The sequence below is a fragment of the Manis javanica genome, chromosome 17 (genome assembly GCF_040802235.1).
Source record: "Manis javanica isolate MJ-LG chromosome 17, MJ_LKY, whole genome shotgun sequence".
Lineage (NCBI taxonomy): Eukaryota > Metazoa > Chordata > Mammalia > Pholidota > Manidae > Manis > Manis javanica.
The window spans coordinates 50,457,707-50,472,208 of NC_133172.1; positions in this window are offsets into that span (position 1 = coordinate 50,457,707).

Below are 14,502 nucleotides of genomic sequence, written 5' to 3' on the forward strand. Positions count from 1 at the left end.
GAGCATGCGCTGATGAGGACTCCCATTGTGCTAACTGGGATCAACCAGCAGCGGCCTGGCTCCTTCCTTCCCTTAGAAATCAGATGGGTTGTTTATTCCCAGAGACTAGTAGAGAAATGCTAAATACCTGCTAGGCCAATTCTGCCTGGATCCCTACCCTTCCTGCTCCATTCCCTTTCCCTAGGATCACACATCTAGTGACCTTAAGTTCCAACTGTTTGCTGAAGACGCCCTAAATTATCTCCCCTGAATGCCAGACTCTGCACCCTCTTATGGGCATCTACATGCAAAAACAGCATTTTTACAACAGGCCTCTTGCTGTCCACCCCCACAGATTTTCTCCGCTGGTCTTGCCTGACTCAGTAAATGGCAGCACTACCCACTTGCCGTAGGTAAGGCCTCTCCCTCACACTCCACATCCAGTCTCTCCACCAGATCTACTGGCTTCATCGCCACAACACATCCTGAATCCAGCGCTCTCTCCCGTCCCCACTACCAATGCCCCGGGCCAAGCCACCAGCATTGACCAATGCCCCGGGCCAAGCCACCAGCATTGCTTGCTAACTGCTGCAGTTGTGTCTCCACCGTTCTTCATTCTCTTCTTGACCCTGCAGTCTGTGTTCTATACCGTAGTCGGGGTAATCTTCAAACTATAAATTCAGTGATGTCCCTTTCTCTCTCTATCCCTCTCTCTCCACATACTCACATGTCTGCATCCATTTTAGGAAATCTGGTGGCTTTGTATTACACTTATAATTGTTCTTACTCTGCCTCCTTTCCAACCTCACCCAGTATTGTCATTGTCCCTAATCCCAGCCACATTGGTCTCTTCTTCTATGCTCCAGATATGACAAGTCGGCTTCTGCCCTAACATTGGGTTTTCTATCTACCCACATCCCAGATCTTTGCATGGCTCACTATCCTTATCATTCGGGTCTCATCTTAAATGTCACCTCCTCTGAGAGGCCTATCCTGATTACCTTCAGTGCATATCGTCTGTGCAGAGGTAAGGCTCCATAAGAGCACGGACCAATGTCAGCAAGGAGTGCATAATAAAGGTCATGATAAAGAGGCCCAATGACAGAGCAGCTAAAGTATGAAGAAGTTCAATTTTTGCTCACAAGAGAGCCGTTCAGGTTCCTTCCTTCACGTTGCTCTGCTATCTCCTAGGGCATCAGTGCCATGTGCAAGATCCTGAGTCCCCACAGGTTCCACACAGCAGGAAAGGAGGCAAGGAGGAGGCAGGACCCACTGTCCTAAGGCCTAGGCAAGACGTGGCTCACATCTCTTCTGCTCACCTGCCACTGGTGAGACTTATCCACATGGCCACACCTTACTACCTACAAGGCTGGGAAATGTAGGCTGTCCATGTACCCCAGGAGAGCCAGGCGCTCAGTACATGTTGAATGAATGAACAACAAAAACAAAATCTAGTTTAGCAAGTAAATATTTCAGTTGCCCTTTGGAAACCATCAAAGGTGCAAGAGGGGGCTAGGAAGGTAAAACAACGCCTTCTCCAGCTTGATCCTTCATGGCACACTCGTACCATGAAAGGCATTCGTAAATAAACCGTCTTCAGTTATCATGGGATTGATCTGATGCTCCATCCTCTCCCCCATAGCCTGTACCCGTCATAGAAACTGGAAAGGAATGGAGAAAGATGCCACCTGGGAGGCCAATAGAGAGTACTGTGTCTTTTCCGTTTTCTAACTCCCTATCTTCCTAGACCTCTCAGCCGCTCTTCCCCCTGCTCAGAATACCACATTCCTCTGAGGCCCTGTCCTATTTATTCTGGGAAGGTGATGATTATAGGAGAACAAAGGAGAAAAACAAGAATTTTATCATAAGCCATTGTTTCCTTCTAAGCCTTGTGAAAACTCTAACTCTCCCTAAGACGTAGATGTGAGCATATTTAACAAAGTCCTGTGGGACAGCCGGTGTGTAAGGGAACAAGTCTGCAAATTTCATGTATGTCAGTACTTAAGTGGGAAAACGGGTTTATTAGTGGGATTTCTGTGCTCTTCTGTAATGAGTTTTGCATATCAGGGCCCCTATTCAGAGCATCTGCAGTGAAATCCAGTGGATACACCTTTTAAAAGTAGTCACATAATTGTTGATGAGAGAAAAACAATTGGTGTCCTTCTGTAGCACCATAGGAACTTTAATAATTTCAGGAAAATAATCCACTTGGGGAAGTTATACAACTGTTAGCAGTGACCGTGCACCCAGCATTATTCTAGGTGCTGGAAATAATAATAATAGGTAATTGATTTAGAATTTCTTAAAAGCAAGCATAGCATAGTGTAGGGCTTCTCAACCTTGACCCTGTCAGCTTTTGGGACCAGATGATTCTTTGCAGTGGGGGCCCTCCTCTGCATTATGGGGTGTTTAGTGGTATCCCTGGCTTCTACCCTCCAGATGCCGGTAGCACCCCCACACCCCGGTGTGACAGGTACAGATCTCTCCAGACGTTGCCCAATGTCCCCTTGGGGTAAAAGGGCCATCACAGAGAATGAATACTGCTCTAGTAAGGAAGGGTCTTTGCGATCTTATGGTGACTCAAGTGCTGGCTCCACCAACCACTAGCTGTAAGACCTTGAGAATTTTTTTTTTACCTTCTGGGCCTTGGATTTGTCAAATGGGCAAATAAGAGGATGGCATTCGATAATGAGTATAAGATGCACAGGTCTGTGTTTGGCAAATAGAAGTAGTTCTGAAAGTGTTACCTAAGGAGTATGAGGTTTGGTTTGCTCTGAGTCCATGTAAAAGCCCCAGTTAGTGTAAAATCTAGACAGTTATTTATGCCAGTTTTTACTATTTCAGCAGGGCTCTGTGTACCATTATAAGCATATTGGTATCCTTCTGTCGCCATTTTTGTTGAGAGTTATCTGAAATATTAAATAGGACATCAGTAGTATTGGTGGCATAGAAACAGAAACCGTGAAAGAGTTCTTATCTTAACTGTTCGGTATTTTCTAGTGCTTCCATCTCCAATAGTTCTTTGGACTCCTGGATAATGTGGTGGTTCCCAGGAGAATAGGTTTTTCTACAGATGTCGTTGTCCTCTCTTTCTGGGAAGCAGGGCCCAACTTTCTTTAGTTCATTCATTCTGATTGCATCTGGGAAGGGCACAAAGTGTCAGGAAGAAGATCGATATGAGAATGAATGTGCACTTCAATAGACTCTAGAACCCAGTTTATGTCTCTAGTGATTTTAGAGTCATGAATAGCACCTATTACTCTAGGTGTGTGCTCATCTCAGCCTCAAATTCAGGATCATAACTTTGGCAACAAAGGAATTGGCACGTGAGCAGCTGGTCAGATTAGTAGTCTTGAATGTAAAGTTTTTATGCAGGAATGGAGAGGGAGGGGTTGGGGGGAGCTGTAGTATCAGGATGATGAAATCCTGTCAACGATTATGGGGGAGATCATTAGGGCCAATCATCAGATTACTGGGACTGACAAGAATATATTGACAAAAGACACGCTGATTTCATCAAAGAAATGCTAAGCTTAAATTGGAGAATTGGTAGGGAAAATACATGCAGCAAAGTATATTTTTTAGAAGTACATATGGCAGAAGATTATCGAAGATATTAAATGAATTACCGGAGCTTTCTGATATTTTAAAGAAAAAATACAGAAATGATATTCAGAAATAGCCTTTATGCCCCAGTTATCTGTATCCCAATATGTATCATGCAACATAATGTATCAGTGTGAACTTGGAAGTTTCATGCAAGTATGAAGAGACTCTGAGACCAAAAATTGAATAGTAAAGTGTGGGATCCTTGGGCCAGTGGGTTGAACTGTAGTGGAGAATGTGCATATGTGGACAAAGAAATAGAAGTGACATTCTTATGGAAAACCACTTCAGACCACCTGCTCGGACAGGTTACTTGGCTCAGGCTTTGCTACCCATGATTATGAACTTCACATGTGCAAAAGGCACCAGTCTTGGGGTATGCCAACCCTCCCCACATTTGCTATGCATCTCCTTCTGTTAAAGATACATTTCACAAAACATTCTTGACTTCCCTTATTCAACATGTCATCTATTAGAAGGTTGGGAAAGACAAAAAAAGAAGTTAATTCTTGACTTAAACCTAATATATCTAGAGGAAATGGTGATGAAGTCAATTGGTGGGACACATCTCAATATGATTTTTAACTTTCTAAATTTAATCTCAATTTTATCAAAGTCATTCATACACAGAGCTTTTAGGTTCAAATAGTCCTGCTTGCCTTATTTTAAAAGTATACAATTTTCCCTGAAAGTCTCCCACCCAGTGGCTACTGCCCAGGGACAAACTCAATTCTTTTAACGGATTCTCCAGGAATGTATCTCTACATCTCTCAATATCATTTTAAAGTTCCTGTTTCTTGATTTTTTTACTTCTGGGCATTATCTGTTGACTTCCCACTGTGTAAAATGAGGACCCATCTCTCTTTAAAATCCTCCTTCAAAAAAAACCACATAAAATTCTCATCCTCCCAATATTGCAATTTTATAGTTTTTATTTGCTTACTACTCACCTTAGCTGAGCCATACAGTGTATTACGATTCCTCTTCTTTCCCTGTATAACTCTCTTTTCAGGGGTTCTATTTTAGCACGTCTTAGTTTCCCATATAATAATCACAGACATGTCTATGCACTCTCCCCCAGTTTTGTGCATCTTCTTTCAATATATTCAAATATATTGAATGTTCTATCATTTTCATCATATAAAAGTCTTTCAGAGCTTTCTGTCCCGCTCACGTCAAAACTGGTTGATCTGGTAAGTCTGGACCCAGCTGTTGCCTAGGGATTCCCCTTCCCATTGTCTTAGGGATGCCCTTCTCTGCTGTGCTATGTTGGAGTCCCTGTTTCCTGCATCTTATTTCATTTAATCCCCACCCAGTAGTAGGTGCTATTATTAGTTCCATTGGGCAGCAGAGCCAAACCGAGGGCTGGGGAACTTAGGTAAAACTTCCCAAAGGTGTATGGTTTGGACACAAATGGCACAGGCAGGCCTCAGATTCAGATCTGGCACCAAATCTGTGCCCTTAATTACTCACTGAACACTCACGACGCAGCCTTTGGCTGTCCTGGAGAGAGGATGGCTAGGCGGCAGAAGCAGGGAGCACCTCCACGTGGCTAAGGGCCTCGTGTATGCTGTGCTTCCCAAGTTCAAGTCATCCTGTTGCAACATTCCTATGTAGAAGCACTTTACAGCCCCTGGTTCACTGTCTCTAATGACAGCTTCTGATTTCTGGGATTAGAGGGTAAAAAAAAATAGCTTCTGGGCATGTGACACTATTCTCAGGCCTTTAATGTGGGAAATGATGGTCATGTTAAATTGGAGCTCATTACCATGGAATGAGACCTCATTGAACCCTCTTTTTTGGACATTGTTTAATGATTTTCTTCTTTTTCTTCTTCTTCTTCTTTTCTTTTTTGCCTTTTCCTCAGTAGCTCTGACATGGTACACCAGGGAGGATGTGAATGTTTGGAGTGGCAAATTTTTAAATTATAAGAAACATTTCCTTTCATCTGTGTAAGGAAAAGGGTCCATCTTCCATTGTTCTCACCGAACACTGGCTGTTCCTTTGTTATGGTCTTGAGGAAATTTCCTCAGCTCCTAAGCCACAAATAGCAATTGTATCCCCAATAGCCACAACACATACTTAAAGCATTATATTCCGCACAGCCTTCCCCACAGTGAATCTGCCAATCCTGTTTTATGATTTGTTGAGAGGTTAATTCAAAATATCCCATTCTCTAGTACCCAGTTTTCTGGTGGAATCCCTGCTAGGCCTCCAGCCACTAGCACAAAGGCTTGGTTCAGTCATTCTTGGAGGGCACCGGGGTGTCTGTTTAAGCCATGGTGCTACCCTGTGCCTGGCACCCAAAATGAGAGTGGCCAGGCTCTACTTCTGCCATCTGGAGGCTCCTTTGGTGAACTACCAAAACAGTGGTGACCAGAAGTGAGGAGGGACCTGATGTCCTCCCAGGCATCCGGGAGCAGCGGCAGAAGGGGTGGGGAGTTCACAGAACCCCACACAAGGAACATGAAAGGGACTGGGGACATTGTATTTAAGCAAAATACAAAGGTAAGGTCTGTCAGTTGTATCCAAATACTTGATGTGTTATCTTACAAAGGGGTCTGTCCCCTTTTCCTGACCGGCTCCAAAGGATAGAACGGGAACCCATAGGTACAGATTGTAGGGAATCAGATTTTCACTCTGCATTTAAAAAGAGAGCTTTCCAAAGCTGTTAGGATACATCACATGCAGGCTTCCTTGCATTTTCTTTTACCAAAAGTGTCCAGAGAGATGGGACAGCCACAGATATGCCAGAGGATAATCACATATTAAGCTTTGGGTAAGACTAACTAACAACATAGAATATACCTTCTAATTATAGGGTTTTGTACTCTAAGAAATGGACATTTACGAATTCCTTTTTAAATGAGCAGAAGACCTCTTGGCATTTAAAAAGAAAATATTTTCTAGATATAGGTTGGTACTGTAGGTCAGCAAACTTTCTCTTAAAGGGCCAGAGAGTAAATATTTTAGACTCTGTGAACCATATAATCTGTGCTTTGACTTCTCACCCTGTTGTTAACACAAAAGACAACATACAAATAGACAATACACAGAGGAGTGTGTCTGTGTGCCAATAAAACTTTATTGACAAAATAGGCAGTGGCTGAATTTGACCCATGACCCAGCTTTAGGGGATATGGAGAAGCCCAGAGAATAACAAATGTGTGCTAACGCCACGAGCATGCTTGCTTGTGTCACACCCAGGTACCGCACACATCCCTGCTTCCTTGCGTGTGGAAGGTGTGCATCTGTTGAGTGTGGTTTGGGGAGCAGTGAGCAAGGAAGGAGACACGCGTCTGCCCCCGGAGGGAGGGGGCCTGGAAGATGTGCTGCCGCCAACTCATCTGTCCCAGCGGGGGGCGGGCTCCAGCCCCGAGGGACCCCACGGGAGCTGCGCAGCGTGTGACATGTCTGCTGCTCCACTCCCCTCGCTTTGGGCGTCTGCCTTGTTAAGGGAAAGGCCTGACTAAACGTGACTCCGTTCTGAAGGAGGGAAAACAGTTTTGGTCTCTCAGACAGGCTGGGTGTCACACGCGCCGTCCAACAGGCATCGGGGCCTGGAGCGAGCACGGCAGGAAGTCCTCAGCTCCCGGAAGGAAGGAAGCCAGGAGCCAGCGAGCAGGAAGTCCTCAGCTCCCGGAAGGAGGGAAGCCAGGAGCCAGCGAGCAGGAAGTCCTCAGCTCCCGGAAGGAGGGAAGCCAGGAGCCAGCGAGCAGGAAGTCCTCAGCTCCCGGAAGGAGGGAAGCCAGGAGCCAGCGAGCAGGAAGTCCTCAGCTCCCGGAAGGAGGGAAGCCAGGAGCCAGCGAGCAGGAAGTCCTCAGCTCCCGGAAGGAGGGAAGCCAGGAGCCAGCGAGCAGGAAGTCCTCAGCTCCCGGAAGGAGGGAAGCCAGGAGCCAGCGAGCAGGAAGTCCTCAGCTCCCGGAAGGAGGGAAGCCAGGAGCCAGCGAGCAGGAAGTCCTCAGCTCCCGGAAGGAGGGAAGCCAGGAGCCAGCGAGCAGGAAGTCCTCAGCTCCCGGAAGGAGGGAAGCCAGGAGCCAGCGAGCAGGAAGTCCTCAGCTCCCGGAAGGAGGGAAGCCAGGAGCCAGCGAGCAGGAAGTCCTCAGCTTCCGGAAGGAGGGAAGCCCGGAGCCAGTGAGCAGGAAGTCCTCAGCTCCTGGAAGGAAGGAAGCCAGGAGCCAGCGAGCAGGAAGTCCTCAGCTCCCGGAAGGAAGGAAGCCAGGAGCCAGCGAGCAGAGCGGCCGGAGGGAAGGGCTGGTGTCTGCGCGGCGCCCCTGGCCCATCCGCCAGGGGCTCAGCCTGTGCCTGCCTCCACCCCCATCTATTTCCCTGGGATCTTTTGGGGTCATTTTAAAACAGGATATTTCTGCGCAGCTGATAAGCATTTGCAGAGACTAGTTTTTGGGTCCTTGATCTGGCGTGTTTATAGTTGAAAGTGGTTAAAATACTGCAAGTTCTGTGTTTCTTTGAGTCAACTTACTCTTCTGGAGGCCTGCTTCTCCCAGATCATCACCCTTTGCAGTTGTCTGACCCTCTCCTCGTCCACTGCCCCTTCTTTCTAAATGCATCCCTTCCTCCTCCTGAACTTTAAAAGGCCTCCCAGCTCAGGCAGCGCCATCCCCACCATAAGTAGCCTCGGCCCCACGGCCAGCCTGGGCGCCACACGTGCACGTGTCTCCTCAGGTTGGGGAAGCGGCTCCACCGCCATTTGCTCTGCTTCGTGCAGCCACGGCGGCCATTTCGTCACCTCTGAAGACAGGGAACGCGCAGCCTCCCCCATTCCTCCTGGAGTGCGCTGTGTAGCACTGATTTTTTTTTTTCCCAATCATCTCTAAATAGAGGCTTTTCTTCCCCCTCCTACCAGCTCAGCACCCAAGCGCGCAATACGCGTGCCCTGCATTTGAAATCTGACATCTCCCTCTCTCCTCACGCACTCCGTCTGCAGCTTGGCAGAGCGCTTAAAAATTGGTATCCCTTTAACTAGGCGAGCTATTCTTCTGCTGGGAGATGACCTTTTACACAGAAGATGGGGCTGTCATAAGTGATGTCTGATGCATGGAAGTTTGCCGTGTGTTCCACCGATGAACGGTGCCACACCGAAAAGCAGTGGCTGTTCGCAGCGTGTGTCTGTGCAATGTGCGTAGAGATGCATCACCGTTATACGGCCCTGAATAAATTATTTCCACTTCTTGAAAATACTGCCAGCCCTCATGAGGCACATCCGTTTAATTTTTTAATTGAAAAGAAATATTTAGTCCAATTCAAAGGCTCTTACGGGGAAAAAAATCATTGAAAATAGGAAAATTGTCCATGGGTTTTATAGAAATTAATGGTATTCAAAGTTATGAAAATAATCTTTAAATAATTCTTCCCACAGTCTTGGGAAATGAAAACAATGAATGACTTTTTATTCTCCAAGACAGTGTGTTATCCTGAAGCCTTCAACATTGCCCCTCTTTTCTTATCCAAAGCCTAATGTCTAATTTTTCCCCCCAAGCAGAATATTATTTATTATTTTTTCCAAAATGTTCATCTGTATTAACATGGAGTTGTGGAATCTGTGAAGCAAAATGAAATACGAGATTTCCAAAATGGGAAATGATAAGGATTTGCTTGCCAGGCACAAATCCACTGGGTACCACGTTCAGTGTTAATGAGTCTTAAGTTCAGGACCTTGTCATTTGCTCAAATAATGCACCTACCGTGGGTTGTTAGTACAGCAAGGAGACAGGCTCACACAGTCTCTGCTGTCAGATGGCCTGGAAATACCAGGGATGTGCTGACCAACTGCAGTTACCGTTTTGTCAGTTAAGTAAGAATAGTGGGATGACTGCTTTTGGAGTGAAAAAGTTACTTCCCTTTGCAACTGGGCCCTTTCTCCAAGCTACTGGAAAAATAGATGCAGAGGGTACCCTTGGTTTATGTGAGGAAATTACTTACAGACTTACTGGTTGACACTGCCTTTGACCAAATAGAAGGAAAACCTGTGAGGTAGGAGGATCATGGCTGTGCCGCCGTAGCCCAGTCAGGGTTGTCCATAAGGATTCAGTGATGATCGTTCCTCCAAGCACTATTTATTTTAAGACCTGAGTGTCACCCAGTGGCCACTCCAACCTTCCGGAATCCCTCTTTTGACTTCCACACATATAGCCTGTATTTCTGATTCTCTAAGTCTTTGCCTAAGGATTGTGCAGACACCCCTTGGTACCCTCATTCAGTGGCCACTCTCCATACATAAATTAAGGAATAGCTCTGTTGCTGTGACCAAAATTCTAACATTGATGTTCCTAATGGTGGGCGAAAGAAGGGCTTGTTCTCTATGAAAAAGCACATGCCTCTGAGAAGCTAAAACAATAGTATTATTGTAACTATAATATTATTTTACTATGTAATAATCTTACAACTAACCCTGCTGTATGCATCACCTCATCTCCCTATGATAATGCAGCAAAGTAAATATATCAAAAATAAGGAAGTCAGATTCAGAGTTTTAACATTTTATTCATACTCACATACCTGGTAAGTGGTGGGCCTGTGATTCAAATCCAGCTCTCATTTGAAACTGGCGTACTTGATTCCTGTGTATTGTCTAATAAGACCCTTTCCAGTCTGTTTAGTAGCTGAAAGCCATTTAGATAAGAGAGAACCATTGGTTAATTGGAGGTTGAGAAAATGTTGCAAGAACATAGAATGGTACTAAAGAAAACATTGCCTGGTAGAGTTTTGCCTAGAGTGACCTTTCCTTTGGTAGTTCTTCAGTCAGTTGACTTGAGGCAGGATTTGTGAGCCTTTTGCCCCAGGATCTTACTTCTAGAAATAGAGGGAATGTTGTGCCATGAGCTGGTTGCAGTTGGAGAGCTGCCGGGGTCAGAGAGCAGTAGCAACCTTGGTGATGGCCAGGCAGCAGGTGCCCCAGCTCCAAGATGGCCGCTGTTCCATACGTGCTCTTCTGCAAGTGTGCCACACTGTGTTCAAACATGCGGGAGTCTCCAGAGAAGTCTCCATGTATGGCAGGAGTGAATATGGACCCAGATGTTCAACTACAGGCAAGTGGCACGTTTCAGTAACCTTTCCCATCAGGACATTTTCTACAATTACAAGGCACATATACCCCAACCCCAACAGACAAAAGAAAAAGGGGATAAATGGTCTTATGTAACTGAAAAATCCAGGGGACTGTCCACTTGGATAAGTAGGTAGGTCAGAGGTAAAATGTGATCAGTCATAAACCAGGTCACTAGGTTTCCTCTCTGCCCCAGTTGCTCGGCGCTATCTCCTCCAGACTGGTTCACCTCCCTGGAGGGGCTTTCCTCTCAGGGTCATGTGATAGCTACACAGCCCAGATCCTACATTTTTTCCTTACAGATGCTCTGGGAAAGAACAAACATTTTTCACAGATGTTCCCCACAAAAGTTCCATGGGAACCTACTGGTTCACATGCCCACCCCTTCACCAGGCACGTGGCCCAGGAGGAGTGTGCCATATGCTGACTGGGTTAGGCCTGGATCGGGTGCTGTATCTGTGCACTCAGCCCTGCCCAAACCACTGGGAACAGGGATGGGAGGAGGGAGAGATCTCAAAGTGGCTGCCAGGAAAGGAGTCATGGGTGCTGAGGGCTTTAGGCCGTGAGTGTTCCCTCTGGGATCTGCATAGCTTGTTGGCCCTGCAGAGACGTGTGCATGAGCTCAGCAGAGCATTCCAGTCCCGTTCTTTGGTGTGTGCTGCTAGGCTTGTGGCAGTAAATGAAGCCAATGAAGCAAAGAAAAGGATACCCAAGACTTTCCTTGATTGCAGCTTATTCAAGTTATGTGAAGCTACAGGGCCAAATTCATGCCTTGTATATGGTTGGTGTTCAAGGTTTATTAATTGATACCTGTTTTGTTTTGGAAAAGAGTTTTCTGGGACCTTGCTACTCAAAGAGTAGCTCACAGACTAATAGTATTGCCATCCCCTGGAAGCTTCTTAGAAATGTGGAACCCCACCCTAGACCTGTCAAATCTAGATAGTGGCCTGGAGTGTGAGTCGGAAACTTTTTCTTTAAAGGACCAGATGTTAATATTTCAGTTTTGCAAGTCATGATCTCTGTTGATCTCTGCCTGCTGTTGGAGCTCAAAGACAGCCCGTAGATCTATAAATGATGGGTGTGGCTGTGTACCAATAAATCTTTGTTTCTAAAAACAGGCTGCAGAACAGATTTGGCCCTTGGGCTGTAGTTTGCCAATCCCTGGCCTAGAGAGTCAGACATCATGGCAGGGATGGAAGTCACCTTGTTTTCACCTCTTTTTTGAGTATATGCGTCCAGATGGATTATTAGAACATGAGTCCAAAATAATCTGTTCATTCATTTCTTCCAAATGTGTATATTGAGTATCTACTATGTGGGAGGCATTTCGGCAGTGCAAGAATGATCAAAGGGATCCAGGATTTGCTGAGTGCCTACAACGGGGCAGTACTCTCCAGAAGGCACACACTCTTTCTGGGATGCAGAAATATGTGCTTGTGCAGGGAACAAGGCACTGCTGTTTTGCCAAAGACCAGCATGTTTAGCAACTGGGGCTCTTTGTACTCATCTCCCTGGGGAACCAGACACGGGCTCAGTCATGGAGAATAGAACATCTGCAATTCGCCCAGATGCAGCTGCGAGGTGCAGATTTGCAGGAGTTAATAGTGCCCCCCACCCCCTCCCTGTTCCTTCAGATCCACTTTCCCTCGCCTGTTCCACAAGGGATTGCGGGCAACAGAGAGGCCGCCGCAAAGATAAGCCCGCACAGAGCCCTGTCTCAGGCTGCAGAGCCCCTCTGCGGAGATGCTCTTCTCTTTCTTTTGCAGCAAATGTCACCTCTACTGCCTCTCCCCAGCAGCTCACGTCTGTGGTCTGTGTGCATTCTTTCATTTTTCTCTAGGGATCCCTCCTGTCCAAGACATTTTTTATTTTACATTCGACAAAACAGAGGCTCTGCCGAGCTTGAGTTACCGGCTCTAGGCCCAACACTGCTGTGCAGCTGCACATTTTTGCCTCGGGCTCCCTAAACCTTGCGCTTGAGGGGGAAGCTCTCCTTTGTGCTGACATTCCAGCTGCCGATCTCCTGCTACTCAGTGGATAGAGCCTACTTCCTAGCTCAGAAGAAACAAGGGGTGACTTCACTCTGACCACGTACCAGTTGAAAACTCTTGGCTTCGCATGTGGAAAAAACAACTCACAGCCAGGCTGTTGGGTCCCCAGACCTCAGAAGCAGAAAAGAAATTATTCAGTTCAGCCTTCCCCAGTCAGGACCTGCAGGCCGGTGCCCTGTCTGGTCCTGTGCCTGTCAGTGTTCTCCCTTCTCAGTCTTATCCCCTTCCTCCTGTCCTCTAAAGATGAGCTGGAATTTTAGAGAGCTGGAATGCCCCAGTTCCTCAAGACTGCAACAAGTCTTCTTGCCTCTCCTCCCCATCCCCATAACCAGACCCAATTAGACCAAACCATGTGGGCTAGTAAGGCAGGATTATTTTAGCGCTCACCCTGCCAGAGCAAGCTTGGGTTCAGTCAACCAGTGACTGACATTTGCCTACATGGAAAAACTTTAAGAGTCATACCGCATTCTGAACCTTGCCTTTTCCCAAAGAAAGGAGCAAGGAGCCAGCCCAGAACCCTTGGCTTAGATGCCACAGGGAGCATGGCATAGATATTTTCATTAAAAACCTGCCCGTGTTTATTGAACACCTATTAAGCCTTTCCCAAGGAGTCTGCAAAAACATCTTGGCTGGCCTCGCTGGTTGCGGGATTGCCCCCTGTCCCTCACAATCCATCTTCCCCATAGCAGCCTGACTGGTCTTTTTAAGACATCAATCGTCTCACTCCCCTATCAAAACCTCCAAGGCATTCCAATTGCACTTAAACTAAAATCCATACCCTCTGCCCATTTTTTCTATTGGGTTGTTTGTCTTTTTCTTGCTGATTGGTAAGAGCTTTTTGTAGATTAGAGATATCGGTCATCTGTGGTGCAAACATTTTTCTTGAACCTGTTGTATTGTCTTTAGACTGTTTATGGCACCTTTTGTCATACAAAATTTTTACATTTTTATGCAGTCAAATATACCCAACTTTTCTTTTACGGCCTCTGGTTTCTTGATTAAGATGGATATGCTCTTCTTAACATGATCGTACCTCTAGTCCACCTGGATTTTTCTACTAAGAGGTTTTCCTGGTTTATATTTTACATGTAAGTCTTTACTCCATTGGAATTTATTTTTGTATTTGGTTGGAGATGGGCATGGGGTGGGGGATGCTAACTTTATTTTCCTCTAGACAGAGGTTGGCAAACATGGGCCCACAGGTACTACCTGTGTTTGTAGATAAAGTTTTATTGGAACACAGCATGGGCAGTCATTTACATATTGTCTACACCACTCTTGCACTATAATGGCAGAGCTGTGTAGTTGCAACAGAGACTGCAAAGCCCACAAAACCTAAAATATTTACTGTCTCTTTACAGAAAAACTTGACCCCGACCCCTCCCCCCACTCTGGATGGCTAGCCATTTGAGCCAGCACCATTTGTTCACCAAACCACCTTCTCCCCTATGAAAGGAAATTCGGTCTTTGTTGTATATGAAATTCTAATGGGCCCTGGGATCTTTTCCTAGATTTTTCCACTCTGTTCCACTGATTTCTTTGTCTCTCTGCCCATACCACTTAGATTTTGGTTCCTGTGACATTATATCTGGCAAGGCACATCTCTCTTTACAATTCTTATTTTTTCATGCTTTTCTTGACTGTTCTCATGTGATTCCCCTTCCATTAGAATTTAAGATATTTTTATCCATTTCCAAAAAAGATGAAAACTTTGTGGGAATTCTAATTAGAATTGCATTACATCTCTATATATTGGGGAAAATGGATATTTTTACCATATTAAGTCTTCCTAAGAAAATGCTT